This window comes from Petaurus breviceps, unplaced genomic scaffold (genome assembly GCF_028583685.1).
Source record: "Petaurus breviceps papuanus isolate PSGF00001 unplaced genomic scaffold, PetGlider_PUasm1.0 356, whole genome shotgun sequence".
Lineage (NCBI taxonomy): Eukaryota > Metazoa > Chordata > Mammalia > Diprotodontia > Petauridae > Petaurus > Petaurus breviceps.
Window position 1 is genome coordinate 226,469 of NW_027186290.1, and position 16,648 is coordinate 243,116.

The 16,648-nt window shown below is 53.6% G+C and overlaps 1 protein-coding gene and 1 long non-coding RNA gene across 2 annotated transcripts in view; one reads left to right on the plus strand and one right to left on the minus strand.

Annotated features, from left to right (window-relative positions):
* LOC138168272 (uncharacterized) overlaps positions 1 to 7,706 on the minus strand; it is a 7,898-nt gene extending 192 nt beyond the window's left edge. The window contains exons 1-2 of the long non-coding RNA XR_011170084.1: positions 6,073 to 7,706; positions 1 to 678 (exon numbers count right to left, since the gene is read on the minus strand). The exon at positions 1 to 678 is cut by the window's left edge and continues 192 nt beyond it. This is a non-coding gene — a long non-coding RNA (uncharacterized lncRNA). The remainder of the gene's footprint in view (positions 679 to 6,072) is intronic.
* Positions 1 to 16,648, plus strand: part of KLHL29 (kelch like family member 29) — a 189,971-nt gene that overhangs the window by 10,711 nt on the left and 162,612 nt on the right. The gene's annotated exons all lie outside the window — the stretch shown is intronic.

Here is a 16,648-nt window from a genome sequence, read left to right on the forward strand (position 1 = left end):
TAATGGCAAGGGTTTCAGGGCAGGAGAGAGAAGCTGGACATGTAATGGCAAGGGTTTCAGGGCAGGAGAGAGAAGCTGGACATGTAATGGCAAGGGTTTCAGGGCAGGAGAGAGAAGCTGGACATAGCACTAATGCTTCATATAAGGACTTCATAGAAATGCTGCAGAGCCTGCTGGGAGGCCCAAGGCCAATCAGAAGAAGTTGGGGAGCTCACACCCTGCCATCCCAGACTTTTGGCCCATGCTATCAGATTCAAACTTGGCAGATAACCTCACTGACTGGATTCTTTGCATATTATTTTTCAAGAGATGAGCTGGAAAATAGCAAGTTTCTGCGCTTGTTTCTGAGGGAAAACGTTGGAAACAGTCTGAATGGCTTGCCATTGATCCATGAGCTAGGCTAGACTTGCAGTCCCCCAAGGCCTGGGATGGGTTGGAGCATGAGCTGCCATTGAGCTTCTCTTTGCATTCCCAGCGTGTGGCAGTGGCTCTGGAACATAGTAGGGGCTTTATCCAAGGCTGTTGATTTGACTTTTTTGGATGAAAGTGGCCAGAGAGAAGACTGTAGCTGGAGATTCTGGAGCCCTGGGACCATGGTCTCACTTCTCCCTGAAGCACAGCCTGGGTCCACGGGAGGGGGAGGGGGTTAGGATACTCCCCTGCTTGTGATTGGGCATCCTGGGAACAAGAGAAACTTTGTATCTTTCATGTATTCATCTTCTTAGAGTCTAGGTTGCAGGTGATACATTGTATCTGGCTAGAAGGAAGTCGAGGGGAAGGAGACCAGCCCAGGTTCTGCCTTCTCCTGCTGAACTCTCCCGAATGGAACGAATGCCAGCATTCCAACCAGGCATTCAGTCAGCATTTAGTAAGTGCCTGCTGTGTGCCAGGCCCTGTGCTAAGTGCTAGGGATACAAAAATAGGCAAAAGACAGGCCCTGCCCTCCAGGAGCTCACAGTCTACGGGGGGACACAGCATGCAAATACAGAGAAAACTGTCTATGGACAAAGGGGACAATTAGCAGAGGGCTGGGCTGCCAGGGCCTGTAGGCAGGAAGACTCCTCTTCCTGAGTTCAAATCTGGCCAAGACACTGACTGTGGGACCCTGGGCTAGTCACGTCACTCTGGTTGCCTCAGTTGCCTCATAAGTAATCTGGAAAAGAAAATGGCAAAGCCCTCCAGGATCAAGAACACCCCAAACGGGGTCACAGAGTCAGCTGTGACTGAAAATGACCACAATAAATTAACAGAGGAAGGTGCTGAAATTGAGATGGGTTGGGAAAGGCTTCCTGTAGGAGGTAGGATTTTAGTTGAGACTTTTCAAGAAGAATTTATAGAGTGCTTCCTTTGTATATGATTGTGCTAGGAGTTAGAAATAAGTTCCATAAGGATACAAATAGGAAAACAAAAACATTCTTAGCTCTCTGGGAGTTTATATTCTAATAAGGGAGATCACACAAAGGGCAGTGATGGCCAGAGTGAGGCCCTTTGGTCAGGAAAATTACCCAAGTGGTGTGAGTGGGTTCATAGGAGAGTAAATGGCACAGCCCATCCAAGGACAATGGCAGAGATTGTGTTTCCTGATTCAAGAAGTAGAGGATGAAAGAAAGGGTACTATTCTGCCAGTAACAAGGCAGTTGTGGGCCTAGAACTTTCCTGAGATAGTGATCTGGGAGGAGAAACTTGTGGGTGAGAATTAACCAGATTCTAACCCATGGTCTGAATTTCTCTAGGGCAACCAGTCAATTGCAGGAGATTGCCTGAGAGGAGGCACCCAGAAAGGGGGTTTTAGGGGAGGGATCCTTCCCTTGAAATGCATTTGAATGTGATTCAAGAATATCTTAACTAACTTGGATTTTAAATATATACATATATATGTATGTGTGTATACATATATATGCATATGTGTGTGTGTGTATATATGTTAGTGGCACTTGAGCAAAGGTGGTGAATTGTTCTTTTGTGCTTAAGAGTGTCCCATGCCACCCTTGGAGAAGTCAGCGCTGGCTTCCCTCCAGTAGTGATGGCAGCAGCAAACATCAAGATTCTTATTTTAAGGTTTTACATGTGTGTGTCTGTGTGTCTGTGTCTGTATACAGACACACACATACAGACACTCACATCATCTCATACCATCCTTGCAATTACCATCTGAGGCAGATGCTATTATTTTCTCCATTTCATGGGTGTGGAACAGGCTGAGAAGGGTAGGGGGACTTCCCCAGGGTTCCTGCCTCTAGGTCTAGCCCTCTTTCCAGGGAGCCAGGAGGTCTCCCTCTGAAAGAGCCCCTGGGGCAGCGACTTGGGACCTTCTGCCTGTCCTAGGTACCCTATCCCTGAAGTTATAATCTCCCCCAGGCCATACTCAGCACTGATCTGCACCCGTTCAAAGCCTCTGCTGGCTCCTGCCACATCACAGGGCTGAGGAGGCTAGACCTCCTTAGCTTGGCATACAAGGCCCCATCCTAAATGCTTCTAAATGCAGGATTGTTCCTCAGACTGTGGTCACTCTCTGGCCATTCCCCTTACCTCAAAGGCCATTACCACCCATTTCTAGCTCTACAAGCATGGCCTTTTTGTTTTGCATGACTCAAGTCATCGCTCCCCTTGGTAGTCAGAGAAGGCTTTAGGGGAGCTCCCAGGGGCTTCTCTCCTCAAAATTCCTTCAGCAAAAAGTCTCATTTGACAATTCATATTGTGGTGACTGCCTTCTTTTATCCTGTTCTTTTCCTGGTGCATTTGATTTGAATTGTTCAGTCATCATCTGCCATATTTTGGAGCCTGGGCCTCTGTTGCTGAAGCTGGCCCAGAGCCTTAGTCCTTCTTCAGATCACATACTACTGTTAGGAGGCATCAAGCTTGAGGTAGGGCCCCCTCCCCAACCCACCCAGATCTTTTCCCATTCACTATAACTGCCTCCTCCATCCCATATATGATTAGGCCATTGATTGTTTGAACCCAAATTTGGTGCTTTATATTAACTCCTTTGAATTCCTGGTGTTCTCACAGGTCATCATCCCTCATGCTTGGAATGTGAAGTCCCTCTTCCTCCCAAACTTTCAGATGCTTTCCCCCCCTTTAATACTTGGCTCTGGTGCCATCTGCTTCAGGAGGCCCAAAATGGGGTCCTAGAAGCAGTAGGCTGGAAATAAAGAAAATAGCCTGTGCCCTGGAGCTTTTCTCCCTCCCCTGATGATCTCCATTTTCCATAGCTGTCCTTCCCCTGGGGGAATGTAGGCTTTTGGGGGGCAAGGCTGCTTTGTTTTTGTCTCAGGATGCCCAGAACCTAATCCAGCCTGGATCAGATACCTCTTTGTGTCCAGAAAGGCAGTATGAGCTCCTGCAGGAAACAGCTGCTGGGAAAGTAGATGACTGAACTATATCTCTGAAGAAGGCATCAGATTTAGAGAAGGGACTGAGAGGTCAGGGATTCAGGGGCTCAGGGACTCATGACTGATGGGCAGGGCCTGAGACACAGGATCTCCTTCACCTGGGGGTGAGTCCACTAGTATACTTTGCCTGTCTCCCTTCCCCTATTGCTCAAGGCCCCCAACTGTCATTGATTCCAGAAGGCAGGGGCCCCTCTAAGGTGCTTTGCCAGACTAGATCCCACAGGCAGGTTATGTACCATGCCCTCATCTTTGGATATGAGGCCTTCCCCCTCCCCCCCCCTCACCACCCCCCCAGCCCCCCCATCCCCCACCAGCCCTTTTTTCCTCCTTGCTTTCCAAACTCTGTCATTCAGGACCACCTCCCCTAGTCTGTCTTCTGGCCCAGAGCCCCAGCATCTACCCTCTTCTCTGTGTTCTTGGGGTGCTTGTGCTCCTTTGGCACTTAGTCAACTGCCTCGTTTCACCAAGCTGCCCTGCAGGAAGGGGCCTTGTCCCCCCACCTAGTCTCTAAACTGCCAGAGGTCAGGACTTTCCTCCCCTGAGTCCCTCCATGCCTCGTCCTCTACTGGCCCGAGAGGTGGTGTTAAATTATAATATCAGGGCTGGCTAGTCCAATCATCTCCTTTTACAGAGGATGAAACTGAGGCCCAGAGAGGGACAGTGAATTGGCATTAGTACCCAGTCTGCCTCCTCCCAGCCCTGAAGTCTTTCCATGATGCCTTGAGCTAAATGTGGGCAAAGGTCTGGGGGCTTTCCAGGGATGGTCTGATGGGGTGAGGAATGCCTCCATTGGCTTACCCCATGCAGGCCCATATAGGTATGGAGCCAATTATATGGGAGAATCCAAGCTGGGGATGCTGATCTTGTCTACTCCCTAGCAGCTGAGATTCTAACCTCGAGTCCCTTGGGAAAGTCTCTGTAACTTTAAAAGCCAGGCAGACTGTGGGTGCCTAAGCTCAGCTGGCAAGAGTCACACCCCAGCCCCTCCCCTTTCTCCTTGGGCCTCCCTAGAGGCTTCCTGCTGCCTTCCCAATAGACCCATAGTGACCTGGCTCGCTTCTGGCTTTTCACCTCCCAGCAATCCTCAAACTTCCTTCTGACCTTGAAAGCTGTAGTAAAGAAAAGCTGCATTCTGGGGAGGGAGGACCTCTGAACCCCACGTCCTTTGGCCCTGGCAGGGGTGTGGATGGGCAACCTGCGACAGTGAGTCTGAAGAGAATAAAGTTGGAAAGCTGGGTAGCCACGGCTTTTTGGCACTCTTAAGACTGGGGCCAAATACTCTGGCTTTTGTCCTGCTGAATATGCAAACAGCAGGGGACCTCCTCCTGACCTATTCAGAGTCTGGAAAGGATTTGGAATAATCCCTTAGGAAAAACTTTCCATCAACCCTGAAGAAAACTAGCCTGCAGCTTCTGCTGGAGAGCCAAGCCTTGCCTCCCCTCTGATGCTTCCCTCCTGGTGTATGGGGGCTGGGAACTGGGAGGGGAACAGGAAACCCCTGAAGGCTTGGGACTGATTCAGAGAGCAGCCTGAGTGCAGCTTCTCAGTGAGGGTGGCACTGGTGCTGGTGATGCCACCGCCACTGGCCATTGGTACCTGAGAAATCCATCTGCCAGAGATACTGGTCCCTGCAGAACTTCACATTAGAACAGCAATAATGAACAGACTCAGACAAGCAGAGGTGTCTGCCTACAGAAATCACCCTGCTGGGGTCAGTGGCCTGCTGGTACCCCTCTAGGTGCCCTCCACTGGGGGGGCTGCAGAGGCCTTGGGAGGATTTCAGTGCCTTCCTGCCCCCTTTCCTCCTCCCCCCCCAGAATGGCACACCTGACCCGCTGCTGCCCAGCTCTCTGCATCCCCCATGCTGTTCTACTCTGGATGCCTGGCAGGAGGCAGGATCCACTCTTATCTGAAGGCTTTGCCATGGGTCCAGCTTGAGAAAATGAGTGGAGGGGGCTGAGCATGGGGTCCCTTCTAGTCCTTGACCAGACTGAGATACACTTTCCTTTCTGTGCCAGGCTTGGGCATTGAAGTCTTGTCATCTGTAGTAACTCTCCACCTGTCTTTTGCTGTTCTGCCTTAGAGCAGGCAGAGGAGCTCAGGAACAGAGATGGGGAACTGTAGGGGAGGCCCCCAAGCCCTTGCACACCTGTATGAGCCTACCAGCACATGCATTGAGGGTTAGAGTTAGCAGTTACAAAGGACCCTTGTCTTCCCAGGCCAAACAGTCAGTTCTTCTTCCCTTCCTTCTTCCCTCCCTCCTTTCATTCCTCCTTCCCTTCTCTACCTGTCTTCCCTTCCCTCCCTCTTTTCATTCTTTGTTTCTTCCTCCCTTCTTCCCTCCCTCCCTTTCTTCCTTCCCTCCTTCCAGACCTGGATGACATGGTCATTGGGTGTTCCCTTTAATGAGGGGTGTATTTGAAGACCTGAAGAAGATTCTAATGAGCCAGTTACAAGCTTCCTGGAATCTGAGACCGTGGTTGGACTCACCATGTGCCCACAGAGGGACTTACTCAGTAACTGCTGGGAAACTAGCCAAAGCCCCCAGTTTGGTGCCATTGGGTATCACACCCCCCACCCCAGTGCAGAGGGCAGAGAGGCTGCTGGTCACCTTAGGCCTGGGCTGGGGGCCTTGGGGCCTGCACTTCTGGTGGCCAGCAGGGACATCCTGCCAACTCACCTCCTGGGCCTGCTGTGGTCTGCCTTGGGTTTAGTGACTCGCCCACAGAATGCCTCAGAAACCAAAGGAATCCTTTGTAGGAAGCTTCCCAAGCTGCCGGCCCCACGAGCTCCCCACTGGCAGTATGTGGCAGCAGCCCAGCCAGCTCTGGCTCAGTCACACAGGGTTTTCCCAGGTACTGTGTAAACACAGCCCCAGAGGAGCAGAGCCCGGCAGTGTTCTGGCACCTCCCTCTCCAACAGGCCTTTCAGCTTGGGGTGCTGGCCCTTCCTGCCTCCTCTGCAGGTGCTGGGTGTGCCGTGCTTATCTCTGCTTTGGGTGGTGTTCCCAAAGGGCCTGAGCACACTGGGAGATGAGCCTCTGCAAGGGATAGAGAAAGGAGAATGGGAGGTCTGCGTGTCCAGCTGTCAACTTCCCCTGAAAATCCATTCCTCCCCAGTCACAAAATTCCCAAGCTGGGAAAGACCTCGACCGGAGCCACAAACTCCTTATGCAGGAAATGATTGTGGATAGCATGAGACTCCCTGGCAGGTGGTCCTCAATCTTGGTGAATACCTCCAGGAGAGACCTCATCTCCTCTAGGCAGTTCTCTTGGGTAGGAATAGCACCAGGGCTCCTCCGAATCAGACCCTTCCCTGAGGCAGCAGAGATGTGGGGTCCCACTGACCCTGGCCCTTGGGGAGCTGCTTCTCTCCTCAGGAAACTTGGACTTCCTGGAGCTTGGTCTTCTTTGGTCCTTGGCATCCTTGGGCCTAGGCCAGAGCCTGCAGAGACAGGTAGGTGCTCGGCAGTCTGGAGCAGACCTGTCTGCTGGATAGGCATTCTGGGACACACAACAAGGTACTCTGGCCACAGGTGATAGATGCTTTTCATTTTCCCTGGCTGCATACCTGGGCAATAGTACCCACCATGCCAGCAGTTAGCCTAGCCAATGAGACCCATCTGTCACAGCCATCAGTCCTGGGAGGACCCATGAGGCTTCCATGGACACACAGCATGATGGGAGCCACCCCAATGTGCCCAAAGAGAGAGAGAAAGAATAACCCTCCCCCCAAAGGCTATAGTCATGGTGGTTACCAGGGCCTCACTGCCAGCTGACATCCCATTGCCTTAGTATTCAAACTGAGGCCTCCCCCCAGCTATGGGAAGGGGAAGGAGCTTGCCTTATGGGATGCTTCAGAACCCGCTTGCCCAGGCCAGAGACCTACAACCCAGACCTTGAGTCTGGTGCTCCCCAGGGCTGTCCTGCTCCCCCTTCAACCCCACCCAGTGTATCTGACCACAGATACTCAGCCCCAGAACCTCAGGGACCCTCAGAGGCCTGTGTGTCCCCGGGCTTGGATTTCCTCCCCATCATTCCCCAGCGGGGGATTAGCAGGTCAGCTTCTTGAGGGCACAGGCCTTGGCACATCTCTTTGTCCTTCCCTGTCCCCCTCCCCTCCTCTCCTCCTCCTCTTTTCCCTCTCTCCTTCTTCTCCTCCTCTCCCTCTTCCTCCCCTTCTCTCTCTAGCTGAGCAGTAAAATTTAAGGGGAAGAATTACCTGTGACTAGGTTGTACTTTATGCAGATAAAAGCAAAGTGAGAAATGGGCGGGTCCCCAGGAAATGAGGACAGGCTGGATGGGTCTTGCCCTGGAAGGCAGGGCTCTCCACAGGTTTGAGGCCAATGATGGTGTCCTTTTCGAAAAGGACAGCTGTGAAGGCCTTGACAATTGGCTTTGAAGGGTCCTCACGTACCCATGTTTGCTGAGGACAGCACTCAAAGGTGTGTGGAGTCAGAAGGAGGGAAATGTCCTGATTGCAAAGATGGCAGGGTCCAGGGAGGATTCCTAGCTGCCCTCCCCCCATCTCAAAAACTGGAGCAGGCGCCACCCAGCAGGGAGTGGGGGGCACATTGGCATAGGGGGCATGTTGGCACAGGGGCACACTGGGGGAGGAAGAAGCTCCTGACAGGAGGGCCTTCTTAGTGTCACTAGTGCCTGACTTATAATAAGCACTTAAGAAATGCTTGTAGACTGACTGACTGAACTTCCAGGAATGCAGAGAAAGCCACCACACACATTGGTGGCCCTTCTCCTGGTGTATGGGGAGGGACGATACAGGATGACTGTTTACAGTCAAATTAATACGAAGTAAGTTCAAGAGGGAGCAGATTGTCCTTTAGAGGATCAAGCAAAAATGACCCCTGAGCTGTGCACTGGAGGAATACCAGGGCTTGACCAGGAAGCCTGAGGCATCAAGAACAGCTTATGTCTCGTGCCTAGACACAGAAGTGAAGGCAGCATCCTGTGCCAGGAACAGTGGTGGAGTTGGTGCAGTAGGGATGAAGAGTGAGTGAAGGCTAGAGAAGAAGATGGGAGCTGTCTTAGGGAGGGCTTTAAATGCTCAGGTCCTAGAGGTGATAGGGAGCTACAGAAGCTTCTTGAGGGCAGGGTACCATGGTACCTCTGCATTTTAGCAATAGCACTTGGGCAGCCATGAGGAAGATAGATTTGAGAAAAGAGAGTCTGGACTAAGGGAGACCCATTGGGAGGCTTTGGCAGTGGTCCAGGCAGGAGTCAGTGAGAGCCTGGATTAGAGAAGAGGCTATGTGAGAGGAGAAAGGGATAAATGCAGGCAATCTGTGAAGGTAGAATCAATAAGGCAGCCACTGGCTGAATAGAGGAGGAGGGAGGTTGTGAGCCTAGGGCACTAGAGAGGGAGAGTCCCCAACAGGAAAGCCCAGCATCTACTGGGGAGGCAGGAGTGGGCCTGGAGGGACCTTGGAGGTCTGCATGGGGCAGGTTGAGGTTGATGCACTGGCCAAACGTCCAGGTGGACCTACCCAAAGAGAAATGGGGATGTGAGACTGGCCCCCAATGACTCGCTCAGCTCTTTTCCAAACTCCCCTGCCTCCAAGGGGGCTCTGCGGCATCTAGGTCTGGATACAGATGCTGGGGAGTTGTCTGCAGTGAGCTGACAAGGTCACAGAGGCAGAGGGGAGATCTCTAAAGAAGAGGGCACCCAGGGTGACATCCAGGGCTGGGCGGCAAAGCCTGGCTGATGATGCAGCAGGGAGACAGAGGAGTGTTCAGCCAGGAGGGCAGGGCTGGGGAAAGGATCCAGGAGCAGATCCTTGCAGAGAGATCCAGAATCTCCCGTTTGAGCCTCCCAACACCCCTACCCTAGGAGGTAGGTGCTATTCTGACCCCCATTTTGCAGATGAGGCAAACAGAGGTGGCATGACCTGTCTGAGACCACCCCACTAGAAAGCATCTCAGCTTCTGGTCTCCCAGCTCCCCGCCCAGGGTTCTAGGCATTGTGGTGCTGCTGAGTTCTCCCTTAGCCGGATAAGGGCTGGAAGAAGGCATGAGGTTAGCCATTGGGATCTTTGGACTCCTTGGAGAAAGGGCTTGGATCACCTAGCTCTGGGAAACAAAGTTGCAAGGGGTTGAGAACAGGAAGCCAGGTGGGAAAATAGAGGCAGCCAGTGAAGAAGGCCCCCATACAAGGAGACGAGATCTAGAACAACAGCTTAGGAGATGGCAGGGTCCAGGGAGGGCTTTAAAGATCGGGCAGCCCTGGGAGTGTTTTCGGCAGGAAGGAGGAGGCAGTCAGTGCATTAAGAGAGATTTGGAGATGCAGGAGCTGAGGGCTGGGGAGGGGGAATTAGGGTTAGGGTCACCTCCTGGAGGAGAGGAGAAGGAAGGGCAGGAGAGCCAGGCATGGGGGAGAGTGACCTCAGCCTTGGCTAAGACAGGGGTCATGTCCCCCTCTGAGGCGGGAGCACAGGACTAGAGGGTGAGCCATGAGGAGCTCTGAGGGACCTTGGAGGTCACTGAGGCCAGCCCTTTGTTTTCCATGCAGGGAAGCTGAGGTCCCTGGCTTTGCCCCAGGGTCATGTGCAGAGTCTCTGGCAGTGCTGGAGGTCAAGCCCATGGCCTCCCTCTGCCTTTGCCTTTCCCCCTCCCCGCCCCGAGCAATGGGAAATGATGGAAACAAAGGTTTGGAGGGGCAGAGGAAACCACAGTGGAGAGGTCTCTCTTCTCTTGGCCAGATAGGAAGTGACGTCTTTTGTTGAAAGGGATGGGGAAGCTGGGAGGAGAGAAGAGCTTGGAATAGCCACCATGATGAGTTTGCTGGGGAATTACTCAAGGAAAAATGGCCTACCCTGACAGGAGCCTCATTGAGATGAGGTGGTGACCCAGCCAAGTCCAGGCTGTTCAGAAGCATGTGAGGAGCAGCCCAGGCTTGGCTTTGGCAGGATGGGCCCAGACAGGACAAGGGAGCTGGGGAGCCCTGAGCAATGCATGACTGAGTTGGTCAGCCAGGAGGAAGGCCCATGAAGAGGAGAGAAGTGAGGCCAGATGTGGAGGGGTGGCTGGGAGAATGAGGAGGACAAAGAAGAGGGCTGGGGGTGGGAGGAGGGTGGGCTAGGCTTGAAGAGCACTGTTCAGTGATGGGGAGGCCAAGGCCGGGCCCAGCCTGGAGCAGATGAGGTCAGGTGCAGCAGAAGGAGGCCATCGTGAGAGCCCAGGAAGCCAATGGTCTGGGAGACACTTGAGGTCCCTCCAGCCAGCATGACCCAAGAGGAGAAACAGTGGGGGAGGCAATGGGAGACCTGGCCGACTCTGGTCCTGAGAGCATCCCAAATGATCCACTTTTAATTAGTGCATTGGAATCACTGGGTTTCTTGACTTGGCTGTGTGACTGGTCCCAGGTTCTGCCTTCCCTGGGCTCTTTGCCTCTGAAAGTGGTCAGGCCCACTTCCAGCTCTGCCTGCCTATGATTGCTTCTCTAGGTTCAGACAGGGGAAGGGGAGGCAGGTCCCTCAGCAACAGCTTAAATAGGTGCCCAGCTCCCAGTTCCCCTTTCTCCTTCAGGGGACTTAGGCCCTCCATCCCATCCAGGATGGAAGGATCCCAGCGTAGCAGAGGGGGTTCTGAAGTTACCTGGGTCTGTGAAGACCTGAAGAGGGGCCCTTACTGTAGTGGCCCAGCTAGGCCCATGGTCACTGGGCCTCCAAGGGAAGGAGGAGGAAGAGGAGGGGTCTGCTAGCTCCCAGGTCACCTCCCAAACTCTCAAACCCTTCTTTTCAGTCAGCTTGGCTTCTGGGATGTAAAGAATGGTTTATTGTCTCCTAAACTGACATGCTTCCAAGCTTAGGAAGAATGACCCTTGGTGGAGTCCTCAACAAATTTTCCACCTCTCCCTCCCTGTGACCCCTTCTCTTTAACACTGGGGAAGCTTCTTCCTCTAGGACATAACAGACTATGTAACTGCAGCCAGTAAGTGCTTGGTATATGATCCATCGTGAGGCTGCCCTCAAGATGTCTCCACCCTGCAGAGCGGGGAACATGTTCTCTGGCTCCTTCCAGTCCTGGGTTTGCTGGAGCACAGACACTGAGCTGGAGTGGGGTGGGGGACCCCATTTTACAGAAGAGGCAGCTGGAGCCCTGACGGTCAGGAGATTTACCCAAAGTCAAGCAGCTAGGAAGTGACCCAGGTGGGGTCTTCCTATACAGGGCCCTTCCCGATCCCCAGGCTGTGTGTGACCAGGAAGCTGGCTGAAGGTGGGGCTGGGCCTAGCAGGTCTGCCCTCCCAGTGTGGTATCCAGGAGGCCTGCCCGCTTCTGAGCTGCCCCTGGGGGCCCTCTGCTTTAATGGGGGGATGAAGAGGAAAGGCCGGATGCTGGGCCTCTTTTGGCTGGGTCACAGGCTGGGCTGGCGCATTCCCAGACTGGCTGCTTCCAGATGTCAGCTGACCCACACAGGGGCTCCTTTGTCAGAGAGGTCTGAGCCCTGGGATCAGCGGCCAGGCAGGGATCTGGGCCTCAGGCGAGCCCCCTTGCCCTAGGCTCTCTAGAGTTAGGGCATTCTTCTGGCTGGAAGGAGGCCCCTCTCCCTCTTCCTAAAACTTGTCCTCACTTTCCCCGCTGTCTGCTGTCTGAGGGATCCTTCATCAGCATAATCCCTGTGCTTGGTCCCAGTCACAGAACTGGGTCAAGAAACTTGAGCTGAGGCTCTAAGCAACGGGGTTGGAGGATGCATCCTGGGCCAGCATCATTCCCTGCCAGTCCTGTGGGGGGGTCACCTCTCTGCCCCACCCCTAGCAGCACAGAACCGAGAACCTGGGGAGCAGACTCCCAGACGCACTCATGGGAGGGTGTGGGCAGCCCCCGCCCCGGCTCACTCCTAGGAGGATGCGGGCAGCCCCCCCCCCCAGGCTCCCCCCTAGGAGGATGCGGGCAGCCCCCCCCAGATTCAGTCCCAGCCAGGACTGCCTTCTCTTCTCTCTTGGGCCCCCCACCCCAGGCCCTGCCTGCTATTTGTCGGTATGTTGTGACTTACAAAACCCAGGGCATCCTAGCCCAGTGGCCTCCTGCTGGAGGGGGGAGGGAGCCCAGAACAGCTGCTGCCCAGTGGCCAGCCTTGCCAGCCGCTAGCCAGCTATGGTCAAGGCTCAGTGCTGAGTCACGGCAGCCTTGCCAGGGTCCATGGACAGTGTGGATGGGCACTCGCTGTTTGTGTGCCGCCACGGGGTGGCCTCACCTGCCCCCTCCTGGGGGCTCCCTTCTCATCTTGAGTCCCCTGTGGCCCAGGCCACAGACCTTCACCATGAACTTCAAGGAATTATCTTAGTTCCCCCTGAAAAGGGCATCTTTGCTGGAAAATGGTGAATGTGACTCATCTCTAGGCCTGGCCTGACATTAGCCATGTGACTTTAGCTAATCCCCCCCCTTCCTGAGCCTCGGTTTCCTCATCTGGAAGACAGAGTAAACAGCCTTGGGTCTGCCCTGCCTCCCAGACGGGCTGGTCTGAGAGGTCTTCTCGACAGATGCGGCATCGTTCCCAGGCTGCCCTCCAGCCTTAGCCCCCAGAGGTCCCCAGGAGGATTCAGTGTCCTGGAGGGGAGACTGAGGGGGCCAGCCTGTCAGAGCAGAGACTGTCCCAGCCAGCCTGCTGCTGCCAGCCACCGCCTCCTCCTCCCACGCCCTTCTCTCTCCTAATTAGGTATGTGGCTATGCTGAGTTATCTGGGATAGGAACCAGCCTATTCAATGCTCGGGAGTCAGGAAGCCTAGATGCTTTCTCTAGTGTCCTCCATGCCACCCCCCTCTCCTGACGCAGAACCCTGCAGGGCTGGCCAGCCTAGGAGCTCCCTTCCTTCTCATGCCCATCTCCTGGGTCCCTGGCTTCCCTTGGGGCTCAGACACCATCCTCCCTCCTCCAAGAAGCCATTCCCATCGTCTGAGATACCCCTGACTTATCCTGGAGGGAGGGTGTTTGGACTCAGCCACATACGCATCCTCTCTCCTTAGACAGGGACCTCCCTGAAAGAAGGCACTGGCTGGGTGCTTGGCTTTGCTTCTCTTTGTAACCACAGTGGCGGCCCATAGTATGCCCTTCACCAATGCCTGTTGGCTTCCTTTTGCCACTAACTCCTGTCTTTGGCCAGGTCACTTCCCCTTTCAGGGAACCGACTTCCCTGTGGAATTGAGGGGGAAAGATGGAGGGACAGTTTCTGAGATCCCCTGTCTCCTTGTGGTACTTGGGGTGGCATTCAAGGCTCTCTCCAGTCTGTCTCCCAACCCTACCTCACACTAGTCCCCTGTGTGTAATGTTTCCTCACTGCCTCCTAGTACAGTTTTCCCCTCTCATCTAGGACTTTGCTTTTGTCCACCCTTCTTGAAGCACCCTCTCCTTCCTCTCCATTCTCCCCAGGAGAAGGGCAAGGGAATAAGGATTTCTCTGGTACCTGCTGTGTGCCAGACACAGTGCATTGTCTCATTTGATCTGCACAACAGCACTGCCATTAGCTTCCCTGTTGTATAGTTGAGAAAACTGAGGCAAGCAGAGGGTTAGAGTCAGGGTAAGACCTTGCCAGCCCAAACCTCGGCTTCCTTTAGAGAGGTTTTATAAAAATTATTTTCAAAAAAATTCTTTTTATCTCCAAATTCTCTCTCTCCCTCCCATCCTCTCCACATCCAGAAGGCAAGAAATACACCACCCAATCTGCATAGGAAGTCATGCAAGATGTATTTCTGTATTAGCCATGTAGTGAAAGAAAGAACAGCACAAATATAAAGCGATGGAGAATCTGCCTATATCTGCACTCAGAGCCTCTCACTTCTCTCTCCAGAGGTGGGGAACATTTTTCCTCAAGAGCCTTTTCGAATTGTCTCAGACCCTTGCATTGCTAAGAAGAGCTAGGTCTCCCAGTTGATCACTGTTACAATGTTGCTGTTACTGTGTACAAAGCTCTCCTGGTTCTGCTCCCTCACTCAGCATCAGTTCATGTGAGTCTCCCAGTTGATCATTGTTACAATGTTGCTGTTACTGTGTACAGTGTTCTCCTGGTTCTGCTCCCTCACTCTGCATCAGTTCATGTGAGTCTTTCCAGGTTTTTCTGAAGTCCCCCTGCTTGCCATTTCTTACAGCCCAGTCACGCACCACAGCTTGTTCAGCCACTGCCCAGCTTATGGGCGTGCCCTCAGTTTCCAGTTCTTGGTCACCTCAGAAGGAGCTGCTGCAGATGTTTTTGTACAGACAGTCCTTTTCTCCTTTTCTTTGATCTCCCTGGGATCCAGATCCAGAGTGGGGTCACTTGGTCACAGGGTCTGCACAGATTGAGGGCCCTTTGGGCATAGTTTCCTTTGTGGTATTTTGGATGCCAGCCTTGGCAGGTCCAGTTCTCTTCCTGTGTGTGTAGGGCTTTGTGTAAGGTCATGTGATGTGCCGCAAACTGCGGAGGACAAGGTCAGGAAGCATTTAGGTCTCAGACCTGAGTTCAGCTTAATGGCTATGTGACCTTGGGCCAGTCATTTACTCTCTCTTGGCCTCAGTTTGCTCATCTGGAACTGTGGAGTGCCTGCCCATTTCTCCCAGTCATCACAAAGGTCAAAGGAGGTGATGCCAGCTCACTGCTTGTGGTCAGTATCAGAGGAGCTTGGTGGCAGCATGAGTCAGTCAGTCAGTCAATAAACATTGATTAAGTACCTGTAGGCACTGTGCTAAGGTCTAGGATGCAGAGGGACCCCTCACTGTGGATCACGGGGCATGGGTTTGAATCTTACCTCTCTCTGACAACCTGTAAAACCTGGCAAGTTACCTCATCTCTGCGACTAGATGGTCTCTGAGGCCTTTGTGAGCTCTAGAACCATGACATAGCCAGGAGTGCCTGGCCAGTCTCTGCTCTGCAGGGTCAGCCTCCCTGGGGTCAGCCTTGCCTGACCGTGAACATTGTGGGGCCACACCAGGATGGCAGCTCTGACCTTGGGTGGCTCCATCCTGCATCATGGCCATGTCCAGGCTCTCCTCATGCATGGACACCATGATGGACTCAGTCATGAGTGATGTGGAAAAGTGGCTTTCCCACTCTTGTCCTGAGGTAGGGCATCCATCAGCCCTAAGCCCCCCCACCCTGGCCCCAGGAGCAGAGCCAGACAGTGTGGGCAGGGAGGGGCCAGAGCTAGGGGGAGCCCTTCCTCCTTGCAAGCAGGTGCCCAGGGGCCTAGGAGGCTGGAGCCATGCCTCTGGCTGAGGCCTTCTCCAGCACTAAATGGGGCTCCACAGACAAAGGCGAGCCAGCCGCTCGCCTACCAGTGTGGATTTTAAAATGTCAACAAGCCATTTATGTCCCTGTTTTTTACAGAATGAAAATCAGTCATTCAGTAGGAAACAGCTGCTAAAGCAGTCCAGCAGATTTACATTTCAGGAGCATGGGGGCTCTAGAGAACCAGAGTGGGCAAGTTTGGGAGGGGGCATAGACCCTGGGACACTTTATGGGGTAGTGCCTGGCTGACCGTGCTTTGTGGGGTGGTGCCCAGATGCCCACGCTTTGTGGGGCAGTGCCCAGCCACCTATGGAGGGACAATCTTCTGACCTGGGTTATAGGATGGGCCCTTTATGAGAACAGATCTCATTGGTCATACCTACATTCTAGCATCAAAATCTTGCAGTGCTGCCCACTCTTTCAGAGTCTCTGAAAAGGTGTCAGAGCCCCAGGGACTATGCAGTAGATGTATCCCGAGTCCCAGAAGTAGAGGCACCCTGTCCATGCTGGTAGAGGCAGGGCTGGGCCTGGGACCCAGGTATCCAGACTCCCAGGCCTGGGCCCCCTCCCCCTAACTGTTTAGGACAGTTTTGTCTCATAGACTCAGTCTTTGCTTCCCCCTCATCCTCCAGAGATGCTCCCCAAGGGCTCTCAGAGGGCTCCTTTCACTGAGCTTCATGATGGGGAGGTTGGGAAGACATTCAGGGCCCATGAGAAATTCTGATTCCCATAAATCCCCTATAAATTGTTAGTGCAAATATTGTGATCCCTTTTTACAAATGGGAAAACTGACGCTTCAGGGGGGCAGTGACTTGCCTATAGTCTATAGTCCCTGAGTCCGACACTCTCCCCACTGGGCAGCACTGCTTGTCTAATGGATATCCTGGTTATCTGTGCTTAACTCTCATTCTAGCCCCTAGCACCCCAGCCCTTTTACAGAAGAGGGACTTGGCCAGGGTCACCCAGGTGGTCACTGGCACAGCCAGGGTCCAATCCCAGGTCCTCTGGCTCCAGACAGAGCTGGTACTCTGCTCTGCCCACAC